Source organism: Phaenicophaeus curvirostris, chromosome 30 (genome assembly GCF_032191515.1).
Source record: "Phaenicophaeus curvirostris isolate KB17595 chromosome 30, BPBGC_Pcur_1.0, whole genome shotgun sequence".
NCBI lineage: Eukaryota > Metazoa > Chordata > Aves > Cuculiformes > Cuculidae > Phaenicophaeus > Phaenicophaeus curvirostris.
The window spans coordinates 3,008,644-3,028,939 of NC_091421.1; positions in this window are offsets into that span (position 1 = coordinate 3,008,644).

Sequence of the window (20,296 nt, forward strand, 5' to 3'; positions counted from 1 at the left end):
GCCTTGCCTTACGTTGCCTTACGTTGCCTTACGTTGCCTTGCCGTTCGTTGCCTTACCTTAAGTTGCCTTACGTTGCCTTACCTTACGTTACCTTACGTTGCCTTACATTACGTTTCCTTCGGTTGCCGTACCTTACGTTGCCTTGCCTTACGTTGCCTTACGTTGCCTTACCTTATGTTGCCTTACCTTACGTTCACTTACGTTGCCTTACCTTACGTTGCATTACGTTGACTTACGTTGCCTTACGTTGCCTTACCTTATGTTGCCTTGCCTTACGTTGCCTTGCGTTGCCTTACCTAACATTGTCTCTACCTTACATTGCCTTACGTTGCCTTACATTACGTTGCCTTACCTTAAGTTGACTTATGTTGCCTTACGTTGCCTTACCTTATGTTACCTTGCCTTATGTTGCCTTACGTTGTCTTACATTACATTGCCTAAAGTTGCCTTACGTTGCCTTGACTTACGTTGCCTTACGTTGCCTTACCTTACGTTGCCTCGCCTTACGTTGCCTTAACTTACGTTGCCTTAAGTTGCCTTACCTTACGTTGCCTTGCCTTACGTTGCCTTACGTTGCCTTACTTTACGTTGCCTTACGATGCCTTACCTTACATTGCCTTACGTTTTCTTATTTTACGTTGCCTTACCTTACATTGCCTTACGTTGTCTTACCTTACGTTGCCTTGCCTTACGTTGCCTTACGTTGCCTTACCTTTCGTTGCCTCGCCTTACGTTGCCTTACGTTGCCTTACCTTACGTTGCCTTGCGTTGCCTTACCTAACATTGTCTCTACCTTACATTGCCTTACGTTGCCTTACATTACGTTGCCTTACCTTAAGTTGACTTATGTTGCCTTACGTTGCCTTACCTTATGTTACCTTGCCTTACGTTGCCTTACGTTGTCTTACATTACATTGCCTAAAGTTGCCTTACGTTGCCTTGACTTACGTTGCCTTACATTGCCTTACCTTACGTTGCCTCGCCTTACGTTGCCTTAACTTACGTTGCCTTAAGTTGCCTTACCTTACGTTGCCTTGCCTTACGTTGCCTTACGTTGCCTTACTTTACGTTGCCTTACGATGCCTTACCTTACATTGCCTTACGTTTTCTTATTTTACGTTGCCTTACCTTACATTGCCTTACGTTGTCTTACCTTACGTTGCCTTGCCTTACGTTGCCTTACGTTGCCTTACCTTTCGTTGCCTCGCCTTACGTTGCCTTACGTTGCCTTACCTTACGTTGCCTTACGTTGCCTTACCTTACGTTGCCTTACATTACCTTACCTTACGTTGCCTTACCTTACGTTGCCTTGCCTTACGTTGCCTTACTTTGCCTTACCTTATGTTGTCTTACCTTACTTTGCCTTACGCTGCCATACCTTAAGTTGCCTTACCTTACATTGCCTTACCTTACGTTGCCTTGCCTTACGTTGCCTTACGTTGCCTTACCTTACGTTGCCTTGCCTTACGTTGCCTTACTTTGCCTTACCTTACGTTGCCTTGTTACGTTGCTTAGGTTGCCTTACCTTACGTTGCTTTACATTACGTTGCCTTACCTTAACGTTGCCTTGCCTTACGTAGCCTTACGTTGCCTTGCCTTACGTTGCCTTACCTTACGTTGCCTTAACTTACGTTGCCTTACGTAGCCTTACTTTGCCTTGCCTTACGTTGCTTTACCTTACGTTCCCTTACGTTGCCTTACCTTACGTTGCCTTGCCTTACGTTGCCTTACCTTACGTTGCCTTAGGTTGCCTTACCTTACGTTGCCTTAAGTTGCCTTAAGTTGCCTTGCCTTACATTGCCTTGCCTTACGTTTCCTTACTTTGCCTTACGTTGTCTTGCCTTATGTTGCCTTACGTTGCCTTGCCTTATGTTGCCTTGCCTTACTTTGCCTTACCTCTACGTTGCCTTATGCTGCCTTAACTTACGTTGCCTTGCCTTACGTTGCCTTACCTTATGTTGCCTTCCAGTACGTTGCCTTACGTTGCCTCACCTTACGTTGCCTTACGTTGACTTACCTTATGTTGCCTTTCCTTACGTTTCCTTACGTTGCCTTACCTTACGTTGCCTTGCCTTACTTTGCCTTACGTTACCTTGCCTTACGTTGCATTAAGTTGCCTTACCTTAAGTTTCCTTACCTTACGTTGCCTTTCCTTACGTTTCCTTACATTACGTTGACTTACGTTGCCTTACCTAACGTTGCCTTACCTTACGTTGCCTTACGTTGCCTTGCCTTACGTTGCCTTACCTTACGTTGCCTTACCTTACGTTGCCTTACGTTGCCTTACCTTACGTTGCCTTGCCTTACGTTGCCTTACCTTACGTTTCCTTACGTTGCCTTACGTTGCCTTACGTTGCATTAAGTTGCCTTGCCTTACTTTGCCTTGCCTTAAGTTGCCTTACCTTACGTTTCCTTACGTTGCCTTACGTTGCCTTACGTTGCCTTATGTTGCCTTACCTAACGTTGCCTTGCCTTAAGTTGCCTTACCTTACGTTGCCTTAGGTTGCCTTGCCTTACGTTGCCTTACGTTGCCTTAAGTTGCCTTGCCATACGTTGCCTTGCCTTACGTTTCCTTACTTTGTCTTACGTTGCCTTGCCTTATGTTGCCTTGCCTTACTTTGCCTTACCTTACGTTGCTTTACGTTGCCTTACCTTACGTTGCCTTGCCTTACGTTTCCTTACGTTGCCTTACCTTATATTGCCTTACCTTACGTTGCCTTGCCTTACGTTGCCTTACCTTGCCTTACCTTACGTTGCCTTTGCCTTACGTTGCCTTACGTTGCCTTACCTTACGTTGCCTTACGTTGCCTTGCCTTATGTTGCCTTATCTTACGTTGCCTTACCTTACGTTGCCTTACGTTGCCTTACCTTACGTTGCCTTGCCTTACGTTGCCTTGCCGTTCGTTGCCTTACCTTAAGTTGCCTTACGTTGCCTTACGTTGCCTTACTTTACGTTGCCTTGCCTTACGTTGCCTTGCCTTACGTTACCTTATGTTGCCTTACATTACGTTTCCTTCGGTTGCCGTACCTTACGTTGCCTTGCCTTACGTTGCCTTACGTTGCCTTACCTTATGTTGCCTTACCTTACGTTCACTTACGTTGCCTTACCTTACGTTGCCTTGCCTTACGTTGCCTTAAGTTGCCTTACCTTACGTTTCCTTGCCTTACGTTGCCTTACGTTGCCTTACATTACGTTGCCTTGCCTTACGTTGCCTTGCCTTACGTTACCTTATGTTGCCTTACATTACGTTTCCTTCGGTTGCCGTACCTTACGTTGCCTTGCCTTACGTTGCCTTACGTTGCCTTACCTTATGTTGCCTTACCTTACGTTCACTTACGTTGCCTTACCTTACGTTGCCTTGCCTTACGTTGCCTTAAGTTGCCTTACCTTACGTTTCCTTGCCTTACGTTGCCTTACGTTGCCTTGCCTTACGTTGTCTTACCGTACGTTGCCTTACGTTGCCTTACCTTACGTTGCCTTACGTTGCCTTACTTTACGTTGCCTTAAGTTGCTTTACCTTACGTTGCCTTACCTTACGTTGCCTTACGTTGCCTCACCTTAGATTGCCTAACGTTGCCTTACATTACGTTGCCTTACGTTGACTTACCTTATGTTGCCTTTCCTTACGTTTCCTTACGTTGCCTTACCTTACGTTGCCTTTCCTTACGTTGCCTTTCCTTACTTTGCCTTACGTTACCTTGCCTTACGTTGCATTAAGTTGCCTTAACTTCAGTTTCCTTACCTTACGTTGCCTTACCTTACGTTGCCTTAACTTACGTTGCCTTACGTTGCCTTACGTTGCCTTGCCTTACGTTGCCTTAACTTACGTTGCCTTACGTTGCCTTACGTTGCCTTGCCTTACGTTGCCTTACCTTACGTTGCCTTACCTTACGTTGCCTTACGTTGCCTTACCTTAAGTATCCTTGCCTTACGTTGCCTTACCTTATGTTTCCTTAGGTTGCCTTACGTTGCCTTACGTTGCCTTACCTAACATTGGCTCTACCTTACATTGCCTTACGTTGCCTTACATTACGTTGCCTTACCTTAATTTGACTTATGTTGCCTTACCTTATGTTACCTTGCCTTATGTTGCCTTACGTTGTCTTACATTACATTGCCTAACGTTGCCTTACGTTGCCTTGACTTACGTTGCCTTACGTTGCCTTACATTACGTTGCCTTACGTTGCCTTACCTTACGTTGCCTTGTCTTACGTTGCCTTACGTTGCCTTAACTTACGTTGCCTTGCCTTACGTTGCCTTACCTTAAGGTGCCTTGCCTTACGTTGCCTTAACTTACGTTGCCTTACGTTGCCTTACCTTTCGTTGACTCGCCTTACGTTGCCTTACGTTGCCTTACCTTACGTTGCCTTACATTGCCTTACCTTACGTTGCCTTGCCTTACCTTGCCTTACATTGCATTAAGTTGCCTTACCTTATGTTTCCTTACCTTAAGTTGCCTTACCTTAAGTTTCCTTACATTACGTTGACTTACGTTGCCTTACCTAACGTTGCATTACCTTACATTGCCTTACGTTGCCTTACCTTATTTTGCCTTACCTTACATTGCCTTACCTTACGTTGCCTTAACTTACGTTGCCTTACGTTGCCTTACGTTGCCTTGCCTTACGTTGCCTTACCTTACGTTGCCTTACCTTACGTTGCCTTACGTTGCCTTACCTTACGTTGCCTTGCCTTACGTTGCCTTACCTTACGTTTCCTTAGGTTGCCTTACGTTGCCTTACGTTCCCTTATGTTGCCTTGCCTTACTTTGCCTTGCCTTACGTTTCCTTACTTTGCCTTACGTAGTCTTGCCTTATGTTGCCTTACCTAACGTTGCCTTGCCTTAAGTTGCCTTACCTTACGTTGCCTTAGGTTGCCTTGCCTTACGTTGCCTTACGTTGCCTTAAGTTGCCTTGCCTTACGTTGCCTTGCCTTACGTTTCCTTACTTTGCCTTACATTGCCTTGCCTTATTTTGCCTTACCTTCCGTTGCCTTACCTTGCCTTACCTTACGTTGCCTTGCCTTACGTTTCCTTACGTTGCCTTACGTTGCCTTACCTTATATTGCCTTACCTTACGTTGCCTTGCCTTACGTTACCTTACCTTGCCTTACCTTACGTTGCCTTTGCCTTTCGTTGCCTTACGTTGCCTTACGTTGCCTTGCCTTATGTTGCCTTATCTTACGTTGCCTTACCTTACGTTGCCTTACGTTGCCTTACGTTGCCTTGCCTTACGTTGCCTTACGTTGCCTTACATTACGTTGCCTTGCCTTACGTTGCCTTACCTTACGTTACCTTACGTTGCCTTACATTACGTTGCCTTGCCTTACGTTGCCTTACCTTACGTTACCTTACGTTGCCTTACATTACGTTTCCTTCGGTTGCCGTACCTTACGTTGCCTTGCCTTACGTTGCCTTACGTTGCCTTACCTTATGTTGCCTTACCTTACGTTCACTTACGTTGCCTTACCTTACGTTGCCTTACGTTGCATTACATTACGTTGCCTTGCCTTACGTTGCCTTAAGTTTCCTTACCTTACTTTTCCTTGCCTTACGTTGCCTTACGTTGCCTTGCCTTACGTTGTCTTACCTTACGTTGCCTTACGTTGCCTTACCTTACGTTGCCTTACGTTGCCTAACCTTAGATTGCCTAACGTTGCCTTATTACGTTGCCTTACGTTCCCTTACCTTACGTTGCATTACGTTGCCTTACATTACGTTGCCTTACGTTGACTTACCTTATGTTGCCTTTCCTTACGTTTCCTTACGTTGCCTTACCTTACGTTGCCTTGCCTTACTTTGCCTTACGTTACCTTGCCTTACGTTGCATTAAGTTGCCTTACCTTAAGTTTCCTTACCTTACGTTGCCTTACCTTACGTTGCCTTAACTTACGTTGCCTTACGTGGCCTTACGTTGCCTTGCCTTACGTTGCCTTACCTTACGTTGCCTTACCTTACGTTGCCTTACCTTACGTTGCCTTACGTTGCCTTACCTTACGTTGCCTTGCCTTACGTTGCCTTACCTTACGTTTCCTTAGGTTGCCTTACGTTGCCTTACGTTGCCTTAAGTTGCCTTGCCTTACTTTGCCTTGCCTTACGTTTCCTTACTTTGCCTTACGTAGTCTTGCCTTATGTTGCCTTACCTAACGTTGCCTTGCCTTAAGTTGCCTTACCTTACGTTGCCTCAGGTTGCCTTGCCTTACGTTGCCTTACGTTGCCTTAAGTTGCCTTGCCTTACGTTGCCTTGCCTTACGTTTCCTTACATTGCCTTACGTTGCCTTGCCTTATGTTGCCTTGCCTTACTTTGCCTTACCTTACGTTGCCTTACGTTGCCTTACCTTACGTTGCCTTGCCTTACGTTCCCTTACGTTGCCTTACGTTGCCTTACCTTATATTGCCTTACCTTACGTTGCCTTGCCTTACTTTGCCTTACCTTGCCTTACCTTACGTTGCCTTACGTTGCCTTGCCTTATGTTGCCTTACCTTACGTTACCGTACGTTGCCTTACATTACGTTTCCTTCGGTTGCCGTACCTTACGTTGCCTTGCCTTACGTTGCCTTACGTTGCCTTACCTTATGTTGCCTTACCTTACGTTCACTTACGTTGCCTTACCTTACGTTGCCTTACGTTGCCTTACATTACGTTGCCTTGCCTTATGTTGCCTTAAGTTGCCTTGACTTACGTTGTCTTACCTTACGTTGCCTTACGTTGCCTTACCTTACGTTGCCTTACGTTGCCTTACATTACGTTGCCTTAAGTTGCTTTACCTTACGTTGCCTTACCTTACGTTGCCTTACGTTGCCTCACCTTAGATTGCCTAACGTTCTCTTACCTTACGTTGCATTACGTTGCCTTACATTACGTTGCCTTAGGTTGACTTACCTTATGTTGCCTTTCCTTACGTTTCCTTATGTTGCCTTACCTTACGTTGCCTTACGTTGCCTTTCCTTACGTTGCCTTACGTTGCCTTGCCTTACGTTGTCTTACCTTACGTTGCCTTAAGTTGCCTTACCTTACGTTGCCTTACATGACGTTGGCTTACGATGCCTCACCTTACATTGCCTTACGTTTCCTTACATTACGTTGCCTTAAGTTGCCTTACATTACGTTGCCTTACGTTCCCTTACCTTACGTTACCTTCTTACGTTGCTTAGGTTGCCTTACCTTACGTTGCTTTACATTACGTTGCCTTACCTTACGTTGCCTTGCCTTACGTAGCCTTACGTTGCCTTGCCTTACGTTGCCTTACCTTACGTTGCCTTAACTTACGTTGCCTTACGTTGCCTTACTTTGCCTTGCCTTACGTTGCCTTACCTTACGTTGCCTTACGTTGCCTTACCTTACATTGCCTTGCCTTACATTGCCTTAACTTACGTTGCCTTGCCTTACGTTGCCTTACGTTGCCTTACGTTGCCTTACCTTACGTTGCCTTACCTTACGTTGCCTTGCCTTACATTGCCTTACGTTGCCTTGCCTTACATTGCCTTACGTTGCCTTACCTTACGTTTCCTTACATTACGTTGCCTTACGTTGCCTTACATTACGTTGCCTTAAGTTGCCTTACCTTACGTTGCCTTACATTACGTTGGCTTACGTTGCCTCACCTTACATTGCCTTACGTTGCCTTACATTACGTTGCCTTACATTGCCTTACATTACGTTGCCTTACGTTCCCTTACCTTACGTTGTCTTACCTTACGTTGCATTACATTGCCTTACATTACGTTGCCTTACGTTGACTTTCCTTATGTTTCCTTTCCTTACGTTTCCTTACGTTGCCTTACCTTACGTTGCCTTGCCTTACTTTGCCTTACGTTACCTTGCCTTACGTTGCATTAAGTTGCCTTACCTTAAGTTTCCTTACCTTACGTTGCCTTACCTTACGTTTCCTTACCTTACGTTGCCTTACCTAACGTTGCCTTACCTTACTTTGCCTTACGTTGCCTTACCTTACGTTGCCTTACCTTACGTTGCCTTACCTTACGTTGCCTTAACTTACGTTGCCTTAGGTTGCCTTATGTTGCCTTAGGTTGCCTTAGGTTGCCTTGCCTTACGTTGCCTTACCTTACGTTGCCTTAGGTTGCCTTACCTTACGTTACCTTACGTTGCCTAAAGTTGCCTTGCCTTACGTTGCCTTGCCTTACGTTTCCTTACTTTGTCTTACGTAGTCTTGCCTTATGTTGCCTTACCTTACGTTGCCTTGCCTTAAGTTGCCTTACCTTACGTTGCCTTAAGTTGCCTTGCCTTACGTTGCCTTGCCTTACGTTTCCTTACTTTGCCTTACGTTGCCTTGCCTTACTTTCCTTACCTTACGTTGCCTTACGTTGCCTTACCTTACGTTGCCTTGCCTTACGTTGCCTTACGTTTCCTTACGTTGCCTTAAATTACGTTGCCTTACCTTACGTTGCCTTGCCTTACGTTGCCTTACGTTGTCTTACCTTACGTTGCCTTTGCCTTACGTTGCCTTACGTTGCCTTACCTCACGTTGCCTTACGTTGCCTTGCCTTATGTTACCTTATCTTACGTTGCCTTACCTTACGTTGCCTTACGTTGCCTTGCCTTACGTTGCCTTGCCTTACGTTGCCTTGCCTTACGTTGCCTTGCCTTTCGTTGCCTTACCTTAAGTTGCCTTACGTTGCCTTACATTAAGTTGCCTTGCCTTACGTTGCCTTACCTTACGTTACCTTACGTTGCGTTACATTACGTTTCCTTCAGTTGCCGTACCTTACGTTGCCTTGCCTTACGTTGCCTAAGGTTGCCTTACCTTACGTTGCCTTGCCTTACGTTGCCTTACCTTACGTTGCCTTACTTTGCCTTACATTACGTTTCCTTACGTTGACTTACCTTATGTTGCCTTTCCTTACGTTGCCTTACGTTGCCTTACCTTACGTTACCTTACCTTACATTGCCTTACGTTGCCTTACCTTACATTGCCTGACGTTTCCATACATTGTCTTACATTACGTTGCCTTACGTTGCCTTACCTTACGTTGCCTTGCCTTACATTGACTTGCGTTGCCTTACCTTACGTTGCCTTGCTTCACTTTGCCTTACGTTGCCTTGCCTTACGTTGCCTTACCTTACGTTGCCTTGCCTTACGTTTCCTTACACTGCCTTAACTTATGTTACCTTACGTTGCCTTACCTTACGTTGCCTTACCTTACATTGACTTACGTTGCCTTAAGTTACGTCGCCTTACGTTGCCTTACATTACGTTGCCTTACGTTGCCTTACCTTATGTTGCCTTGCCTTACGTTGCCTTACGTTGCCTTACATTATGTTGCCTTGCTTTACGTTGCCTTGAGTTGCCTTACCTAATGTTGGCTCTACCTTACATTGCCTTACGTCGCCTTACCGTAAGTTGCCTTGCCTTACGTTGCCTTACCTTAAGTTGCCTTACCTTACGTTGCCTTACGTTGCCTTACCTTACGTTGCCTTACTTTTCCTTACCTTACGTTGCCTTACGTTGCCTTACCTTACGTTGCCTTGCCTTACGTTGCCTTACCTTATGTTGCCTTGCCTTAAGTTGCCTTACGTTGCCTTACTTTACGTTGCCTTGCCTTACGTTACCTTATGATGGCTTACCTTACTTTGCCTTGCCTTACGTTGCCTTACGTTGCCTTGCCTTACGTTGCCTTGCCTTACGTTGCCTTACGTTGCCTTACCTTACGTTGCCTTTCCTTACATTGCCTTACGTTGCCTTACCATACATTTCCTTACCTTAAGTTGCCTTACGTTGCCTTACCTTACGTTGCCTTGCCTTAAATTGCCTTACGTTACCTTACCTTACATTTCCTTACCTTACGTTGCCTTACCTTACGTTGCCTTGCCTTAAATTGCCTTACGTTACCTTACCTTACATTTCCTTACCTTACGTTGCCTTACGTTGCCTTGCCTTACGTTGCCTTACCTTACGTTGCCTTACGTTGCCTTCCCTTACGTTGCCTTACGTTGCCTTACCTAACGTTGCCTTACGTTGCATTACATTACGTTGCCTTACGTTGCCTTACCTTACTTTGCCTTGCCTTACGTTGCCTTACGTTGCCTTACCTTAATTTGCCTTGCCTTACGTTGCCTTACCTTACGTTGCCTTACGTTGCCTTGCATTACGTTGCCTTACCTTACGTTGCCTTACGTTGACTTACCTTATTTTGCCTTTCCTTACGTTGCCTTACGTTGCCTTACCTTACGTTGCCTTACCTTACTTTGCCTTACGTTGCCTTACATTATGTTGCCTTACTTTGACTTACCTTCCGTTGCCTTGCTTTACGTTGCCTTCCCTTACGTTTCCTTACGTTGCCTTACGTTGCCTTGCCTTACGTTGCCTTACGTTGCCTTACGTTTCCTTGCCCTACGTTGCCTTACGTTGCATTGCCTTACGTTGCCTCTAAGTTACGTTGCCTAACGTTGCTTTACCTTACGTTGCCTTACCTTACGTTGCCTTATGTTGCCTTACCATACGTTGCCTTTCGTTGCCTTACCTTACGTTGCCTTACGTAGCCTTACCTTACGTTGCCTTGCCTTAGGTTGCCTTGCCTTACGTTGCCTTACCTTACGTTGCCTTACCTTACGTTGCCTTACGTTGCCTTACCTTACGTTGCCTTGCCTTACTTTGCCTTACGTTGCCTTGCCTTAAGTTGTCTTACCTTACGTTGCCTTACTTTGCCTTACCTTACGTTGCCTTACCTTACGTTGCCTTGCCTCACTTTGCCTTACGTTGCCTTGCCTTATGTTGTCTTACCTTACGTTGCCTTACGTTGCCTTACCTTACGTTGCCTTGCCTTACGTTGCCTTGCCTTACCTTAAGTTGCTTTGCCTTACTTTGCCTTACGTTACGTTGCCTTACCTTACGTTGCATTACGTTGCCTTACCTTACGTTACCTTACCTTACGTTGCCTTGCCTTACGTTTCCTTACCTTTACGTTGCTTTACGTTGCCTTAACTTATGTTGCCTTACGTTGCCTTACCTTACGTTGCCTTACCTTACGTTGCTTTACGTTGCCTTAACTTATGTTGCCTTACGTTGCCTTACGTTGACTTACCTTATGTTGTCTTACCTTACGTTGCCTTGCCTTACGTTGCCTTAAGTTTCCTTACCTTATGTTGCCTTACCTTACGTTGCCTTAACTTACGTTGCCTTACGTTGCATTACCTTACTTTGCCTTACGTTGCCTTACCTTACGTTGCCTTACCTTACATTTCCTTACCTTACGTTGCCTTACCTTACGTTGCCTTGCCTTAAATTGCGTTACGTTGCCTTGCCTTACGTTTCCTTAAGTTGCCTTACGTTGCCTTGCATTATGTTGCCTTGCCTTACTTTGCCTTACCTTACGTTGCCTTACGTTGCCTTACAATACCTTGACTTGCCTTACGTTACCTTGCCTTACGTTGCATTACGTTTCCTTACCTTACGTTTCCTTACCTTACGTTGCCTTGCCTTACGTTGCCTTACGTTGCCTTGCCTTACGTTGCCTTACTTTGCCTTACGTTGCCTTACATTGCCTTTACCTTACGTTATCTTGCCTTACGTTGCCTTACCTTACGTTGCCTTACGTTGCCTTACCTTACGTTGCCTAACGTTGCCTTACCTTTCGTAGCCTTACCGTACGTTGCCTTACGTTGTCTTACCTTATGTTGCCTTGCCTTACGTTGCCTTCCCTTACGTTGCCTTACGTTGCCTTACCTAACGTTGCCTTAACTTACATTGCCTTACGTTGCCTTACCTTACGTTGCCTTACCTTACATTGCCTTAACTTACGTTGCCTTACCTTACGTTGCCGTGCCTAACGTTGCCTTGCCTTACGTTGCCTTACTTTGTTTTACCTAACGTTGCCTTACCTTACGTTGACTTACCTTAAGTTGCCTTGCCTTACGTTTCCTTACGTTGCCTTAACATATGTTGCCTTACCTTACGTTGCCTTACGTTGCCTTACCTTACGTTGCCTTACGTTGCCTTACCTTACGTTGCCTTACGTTGCCTTAATTTGCCTTGCCTTAGGTTGCCTTGCCTTACGTTTCCTTACGTTGCCTTGCATTATGTTGCCTTGCCTTACTTTGCCTTACCTTACGCTGCCTTACGTTGCCTTACAATACGTTGACTTGCCTTACGTTATCTTGCCTTACGTTGCATTACGTTTCCTTACCTTACGTTTCCTTACTTTACGCTGCCTTACCTAACGTTGCCTTACCTTACGTTGCCTTACGTTGCCTTACCTTACGTTGCCTAACGTTGCCTTACCTTTCGTTGCCTTACCTTACGTTGCCTTACGTTGCCTTACCTTACGTTGCCTTGCCTTACGTTGCCTGCCCTTACGTTGCCTTGCCTTACGTTGCCTTACGTTGCCTTAACTTACGTTGCCTTGCCTTACCTTACGTTGCCTTGCCTTACGTTGCCTTATGATGGCTTTCCTTACGTTGCCTTGCCTTACGTTTCCTTACGTTGCCTTAACATATGTTGCCTTACCTTACGTTGCCTTACGTTGCCTTACCTTACGTTGCCTTACGTTGCCTTACCTTACGTTGCCTTACGTTGCCTTAATTTGCCTTGCCTTAGGTTGCCTTGCCTTACGTTTCCTTACGTTGCCTTGCATTATGTTGCCTTGCCTTACTTTGCCTTACCTTACGCTGCCTTACGTTGCCTTACAATACGTTGACTTGCCTTACGTTATCTTGCCTTACGTTGCATTACGTTTCCTTACCTTACGTTTCCTTACTTTACGCTGCCTTACCTAACGTTGCCTTACCTTACGTTGCCTTACGTTGCCTTACCTTACGTTGCCTAACGTTGCCTTACCTTTCGTTGCCTTACCTTACGTTGCCTTACGTTGCCTTACCTTACGTTGCCTTGCCTTACGTTGCCTGCCCTTACGTTGCCTTGCCTTACGTTGCCTTACGTTGCCTTAACTTACGTTGCCTTGCCTTACCTTACGTTGCCTTGCCTTACGTTGCCTTATGATGGCTTTCCTTACGTTGCCTTGCCTTACGTTACCTTACGTTGCCTTGCCTTACGTTGCCTTACGTTGACTTACATTGCCTTAACTTACGTTGCCTGCCCTTACGTTGCCTTGCCTTACGTTGCCTTACGTTGCCTTAACTTACGTTGCCTTGCCTTACCTTAAGTTGCCTTGCCTTACGTTGCCTTATGATGGCTTTCCTTACGTTGCCTTGCCTTACGTTACCTTACGTTGCCTTGCCTTACGTTGCCTTACGTTGCCTTACGTTGCCTTGCCTTACGTTGCCTTGCCTTACGTTGCCTTACATTACGTTGCCTTACCTTACATTGCCTTAGGTTGTATTACCTTACGTTGCCCTACCTTACGTTGCCTTACGTTGCCTTACCTTACGTTGCCTTGCCTTACGTTGCCTTACATTGCCTTACCTTACGTTGCCTTACCTTTCGTTGCCTTACGTTGCCTTACCTTATGTTGTCTTACCTTACGTTGCCTTGCCTTACGTTGCCTTAAGTTTCCTTACCTTACTTTGCCTTACCTTACGTTGCCTTAACTTACGTTGCCTTACGTTGCCTTACCTTACGTTGCCTATCCTTACATTGCCTTACGTTGCCTTACCTTACATTTCCTTACCTTACGTTGCCTTACGTTGCCTTGCCTTAAATTGCCTTACGTTACCTTACCTTACATTTCCTTACCTTACGTTACCTTACGTTGTCTTGCCTTACGTTGCCTTGCCTGACATTGCCTTACGTTGCCTTACATTACGTTGCCTTATGCTGCCTTATCTTACGTTGCCTTAAGTTGCCTTTCCTTACGTTGCCTTGCCTTACGTTGCCTTACGTTGCCTTACCTTACGTTGACTTGCCTTACTTTGCCTTACGTTGCCTTGCCTTACGTTGCCTTAAGTTGCCTTTACCTTATGTTAACTTGCCTTACGTTGCCTTTCCTTACATTGGCTTACTTTGCCTTCGCTTACGGTGCCTTACGTTGCCTTTCCTAACGTTGCCTTACGTTGCCTTACATTACGTTGCCTTACGTTGCCTTACCTTACGTTGCCTTGCGTTACGTTGACTTGCGTTGCCTTGCCTTACGTTGTCTTACCTTACGTTGCCTTACGTTGCCTTACCTTACGTTGCCTTACGTTGCCTTACCTTACGTTGCCTTACGTTGCCTTACCTTACGTTGCCTTAAGTTGCCTTGCCTTACTTTGCCTTACGTTGCCTTGCCTTATGTTGTCTTACCTTACGTTGCCTTACGTTGCCTTAACTTACGTTGCCTTGCCTTACGTTGCCTTACGTTGCCTTACCTTACGTTGCCTTGCCTTACGTTGCCTTACGTTGCCTTACCTTAAGTGGCCTTGCCTTACGTTGCCTTACGTTGCCTTACCTTACGGTGCCTTTCCTTACGTTGGCTTACGTTGCCTTCCCTTATGTTGCCTTACCTAACGTTGCCTTACGTTGCCTTACATTACGTTGCCTTACGTTGCCTTACCTTACGTTGCCTTGCCTTACGTTGACTTGCGTTGCCTTACCTTACGTTGCCTTGCTTCACTTTGCCTTACGTTGCCTTACCTTACGTTGCCTTAACTTACGTTGCTTTACGTTGCCTTACCTTACGTTGCCTTACCTTACGTTGCCTTACGTTGCCTTACCTTACGTTGCCTTGCCTTACTTTGCCTTACGTTGCCTTACCTTACGTTGCCTTACCTTACGTTGCTTTACGTTGCCTTAACTTATGTTGCCTTACGTTGCCTTACGTTGACTTACCTTATGTTGTCTTACCTTACGTTGCCTTGCCTTACGTTGCCTTAAGTTTCCTTACCTTATGTTGCCTTACCTTACGTTGCCTTAACTTACGTTGCCTTACGTTGCATTACCTTACTTTGCCTTACGTTGCCTTACCTTACGTTGCCTTACCTTACATTTCCTTACCTTACGTTGCCTTACCTTACGTTGCCTTGCCTTAAATTGCGTTACGTTTCCTTGCCTTACGTTTCCTTAAGTTGCCTTACGTTGCCTTGCATTATGTTGCCTTGCCTTACTTTGCCTTACCTTACGTTGCCTTACGTTGCCTTACAATACGTTGACTTGCCTTACGTTACCTTGCCTTACGTTGCATTACGTTTCCTTACCTTACGTTTCCTTACCTTACGTTGCCTTGCCTTACGTTGCCTTACGTTGCCTTGCCTTACGTTGCCTTACGTTGCCTTACATTGCCTTTACCTTACGTTATCTTGCCTTACGTTGCCTTACCTTACGTTGCCTTACGTTGCCTTACCTTACGTTGCCTAACGTTGCCTTACCTTTCGTAGCCTTACCGTACGTTGCCTTACGTTGTCTTACATTATGTTGCCTTGCCTTACGTTGCCTTCCCTTACGTTGCCTTACGTTGCCTTACCTAACGTTGCCTTTACTTACATTGCCTTACGTTGCCTTACCTTACGTTGCCTTACCTTACATTGCCTTAACTTACGTTGCCTTACCTTACGTTGCCGTGCCTAACGTTGCCTTGCCTTACGTTGCCTTACTTTGTTTTACGTAACGTTGCCTTACCTTACGTTGACTTACCTTAAGTTGCCTTGCCTTACGTTTCCTTACGTTGCCTTAACATATGTTGCCTTACCTTACGTTGCCTTACGTTGCCTTACCTTACGTTGCCTTACGTTGCCTTACCTTACGTTGCCTTACGTTGCCTTAATTTGCCTTGCCTTAGGTTGCCTTGCCTTACGTTTCCTTACGTTGCCTTGCATTATGTTGCCTTGCCTTACTTTGCCTTACCTTACGCTGCCTTACGTTGCCTTACAATACGTTGACTTGCCTTACGTTACCTTGCCTTACGTTGCATTACGTTTCCTTACCTTACGTTTCCTTACTTTACGCTGCCTTACCTAACGTTGCCTTACCTTACGTTGCCTTACGTTGCCTTACCTTACGTTGCCTAACGTTGCCTTACCTTTCGTTGCCTTACCTTACGTTGCCTTGCCTTACGTTGCCTGCCCTTACGTTGCCTTGCCTTACGTTGCCTTACGTTGCCTTAACTTACGTTGCCTTGCCTTACCTTACGTTGCCTTGCCTTACGTTGCCTTATGTTGGCTTTCCTTACGTTGCCTTGCCTTACGTTACCTTACGTTGCCTTGCCTTACGTTGCCTTACGTTGACTTACATTGCCTTAACTTACGTTGCCTGCCCTTACGTTGCCTTGCCTTACGTTGCCTTACGTTGCCTTAACTTACGTTGCCTTGCCTTACCTTACGTTGCCTTGCCTTACGTTGCCTTATGATGGCTTTCCTTACGTTGCCTTGCCTTACGTTACCTTACGTTGCCTTGCCTTACGTTGCCTTACGTTGCCTTACGTTGCCTTGCCTTACATTGCCTTGCCTTACGTTGCCTTACATTACGTTGCCTTACCTTACGTTGCCTTACGTTGCCTTACCTTATGTTGTCTTACCTTACGTTGCCTTGCCTTACGTTGCCTTAAGTTTCCTTACCTTACATTGCCTTACCTTACGTTGCCTTAACTTACGTTGCCTTACGTTGCCTTACCTTACGTTGCCTATCCTTACATTGCCTTACGTTGCCTTACCTTACATTTCCTTACCTTACGTTGCCTTACGTTGCCTTGCCTTAAATTGCCTTACGTTACCTTACCTTACATTTCCTTACCTTACGTTACCTTACGTTGTCTTGCCTTACGTTGCCTTGCCTTACATTGCCTTACGTTGCCTTACATTACGTTGCCTTATGCTGCCTTATCTTACGTTGCCTTAAGTTGCCTTTCCTTACGTTGCCTTGCCTTACGTTGCCTTACGTTGCCTTACCTTACGTTGACTTGCCTTACTTTGCCTTACGTTGCCTTGCCTTACGTTGCCTTAAGTTGCCTTTACCTTATGTTAACTTGCCTTACGTTGCCTTTCCTTACATTGGCTTACTTTGCCTTCCCTTACGGTGCCTTACGTTGCCTTTCCTAACGTTGCCTTACGTTGCCTTACATTACGTTGCCTTACGTTGCCTTACCTTACGTTGCCTTGCGTTACGTTGACTTGCGTTGCCTTGCCTTACGTTATCTTACCTTACGTTGCCTTACGTTGCCTTACCTTACGTTGCCTTACGTTGCCTTACCTTACGTTGCCTTACGTTGCCTTACCTTACGTTGCCTTAAGTTGCCTTGCCTTACTTTGCCTTACGTTGCCTTGCCTTATGTTGTCTTACCTTACGTTGCCTTACGTTGCCTTACCTTACGTTGCCTTGCCTTACGTTGCCTTACGTTGCCTTACCTTACGGTGCCTTTCCTTACGTTGGCTTACGTTGCCTTCCCTTACGTTGCCTTACCTAACGTTGCCTTACGTTGCCTTACATTACGTTGCCTTACGTTGCCTTACCTTACGTTGCCTTGCCTTACGTTGACTCTCGTTGCCTTACCTTACGTTGCCTTGCTTCACTTTGCCTTACGTTGCCTTACCTTACGTTGCCTTAACTTACGTTGCTTTACGTTGCCTTACCTTACGTTGCCTTACGTTGCCTTACATTACGTTGCCTAACGTTGCCTTACATTATGTTGCCTTACCTTACATTGCCTTACTTTGCCATACATTGTCTTACATTATGTTGCCTTACTTTGACTTACCTTACGTTGCCTTGCCTTACGTTGCCTTCCCTTACGTTTCCTTACGTTGCCTTTCGTTGCCTTACCTTACGTTGCCTTACGTAGCCTTACCTTAATTTGCCTTGCCTTAGGTTGCCTTGCCTTACGTTGCCTTACCTTACGTTGCCTTACGTTGCCTTACCTTACGTTTCCTTACGTTGCCTTACCTTACGTTGCCTTGCCTTAATTTGCCTTACGTTGCCTTGCCTTATGTTGTCTTACCTTACGTTGCCTTACGTTGCCTTACTTTAAGTTGCATTACGTTGCCTTACATTACGTTGCCTTAGGTTGCCTTACCTTATGTTGCCTTGCCTTACATTGCCTTACGTTGCCTTACCTTACGTTGCCTTGCCTTACGTTGCCTTACATTGCCTTACCTTAAGTGGCCTTGCCTTACGTTGCCTTACCTTAAGTTGCATTGCCTTACGTTGCCTTACGTTACGTTGCCTTACGTTGCCTTACCTTACGTTACCTTACCTTACGTTGCCTTGCCTTACGTTTCCTTACCTTTACGTTGCTTTACGTTGCCTTAACTTATGTTGCCTTACGTTGCCTTACGTTGCCTTACCTTACGTAGCCTTACCTTACGTTTCTTTACCTTACGTTGCTTTAAGTTGCCTTAACTTATGTTGCCTTACGTTGCCTTACGTTGACTTACCTTCTGTTGTCTTCCTTTACGTTGCCTTGCCTTACGTTGCCTTAAGTTTCCTTACCTTATGTTGCCTTACCTTACTTTGCCTTATCTTACGTTGCCTTACGTTGCCTTAACTTACGTTGCCTTACCTTACATTTCCTTACCTTACGTTGCCTTACGTTGCGTTACGTAACCTTGCATTATGTTGACTTGCCTTACTTTGCCTTACCTTACGTTGCCTTACGTTGCCTTACAATACGTTGACTTGCCTTACGTTACCTTGCCTTACGTTGCATTACGTTTCCTTACCTTACGTTTCCTTACCTTACGTTGTCTTACCTAACGTTGCCTTACGTTGCCTTACCTAACGTTGCCTTAACTTACATTGCCTTACGTTGCCTTACCTTACGTTGCCTTAACTTACATTGCCTTAACTTACGTTGCCTTAACTTACGTTGCCTTACGTTGCCTTAACTTACGATGCCTCACCTTACGTTGCCTTACGTTGCCTTACCTTACGTTGCCTTACGTTGCCTTACATTACGTTGCCTTGCCTTACGTTGCCTTACCTTACGTTTCCTTACGCTGCCTTAGCTTACGTTACATTACGTTGCCTTACCTTACGTTGCCTTGCCTTACTTTGCCTTACGTTGCCTTTACCTTACGTTGCCTTACCTTATGTTGCCTTGCCGTATGTTGCCTTACGTTGCCTTACCTTATGTTGCCTTACCTCACATTGACTTACGTTGCCTTACCTTACGTTGCCTTACTTTTCCTTACCTTACGTTGCCTTAAGTTGCCTTACCTTATGTTGCCTTGCCTTACGTTGCCTTACGTTGCCTTACCTTATGTTGCCTTGCTTTACGTTGCCTTGCTTTGCCTTACCTAATGTTGGCTCTACCTTACATTGCCTTACGTCGCCTTAACGTAAGTTGCCTTGCGTTACGTTGCCTTACCTTACGTTGCCTTACCTTATGTTGCCTTACGTTGCCTTACGTTGCCTTACCTTACGTTACCTTACCTTACGTTGCCTTGCTTTACGTTGCCTTACGTTGCCTTACATTACGTTGCCGTATGTGGCCTTACCTTACGTTGCATTAACTTACGTTGCCTTACGTTGCCTTACATTACGTTGCCTTGCCTTACGTTGCCTTACGTATCCTTACCTTACGTTGCCTTGCCTTACGTTGCCTTACTTTGCCTTACCTTACTTTTCCTTACCTTACGTTGCCTTAGGTTGCCTTATCTTACGTTGCCTTACCTTACGTTGCCTTATGTTAAGTTGCCTTACGTTGCCTTACCTTACGTTGCCTTACCTTATGCTTCCTTAACTTACGTTGTCTTACATTGCCTTACGTTGCCTTACATTGCCTTACGTTGCCTTACCTTACGTTACCTTACCTTACGTTGCCTTACGTTGCCTTACGTTGCCTTACCTTACGTTGCCTTGCCTTACGTTGCCTTACGTTGCCTTACCTTACGTTGCCTTTCCTTACGTTGGCTTACGTTGCCTTCCCTTACGTTGCCTTACGTTGCCTTACCTAACGTTGCCTTACGTTGCCTTACATTACGTTGCCTTACGTTGCCTTACCTTACGTTGCCTTTCCTTACGTTGACTTGCGATGCCTTACCTTACGTGTCTTGCTTCACTTTGCCTTACGTTGCCTTACCTTACGTTGCCTTAACTTACGTTGCTTTACGTTGCCTTACCTTACGTTGTATTACGTTGCCTTATATTACGTTGCCTTACGTTGCCTTACCTTAATTTGCCTTGCCTTACGTTGCCTTTCCTTACGTTGCCTTGCCTTATGTTTCCTTACGTTGCCTTGCCTTACGTTGCCTTACCTTACGTTGCCTTACGTTGCCTTACCTTACGTTGCCTTACGTTGCCTTAAGTTGCCTTGCCTTACGATGCCTTGCCTTACGTTTCCTTACTTTGCCTTACGTTGCCTTGTCTTATGTTGCCTTGCCTTACTTTGCCTTACCTTACGTTGCCTTACCTTACGTTGCCTTGCCTTACGTTGCCTTACGTTGCCTTGCCTTACGTTGCCTTACGTTGCCTTACG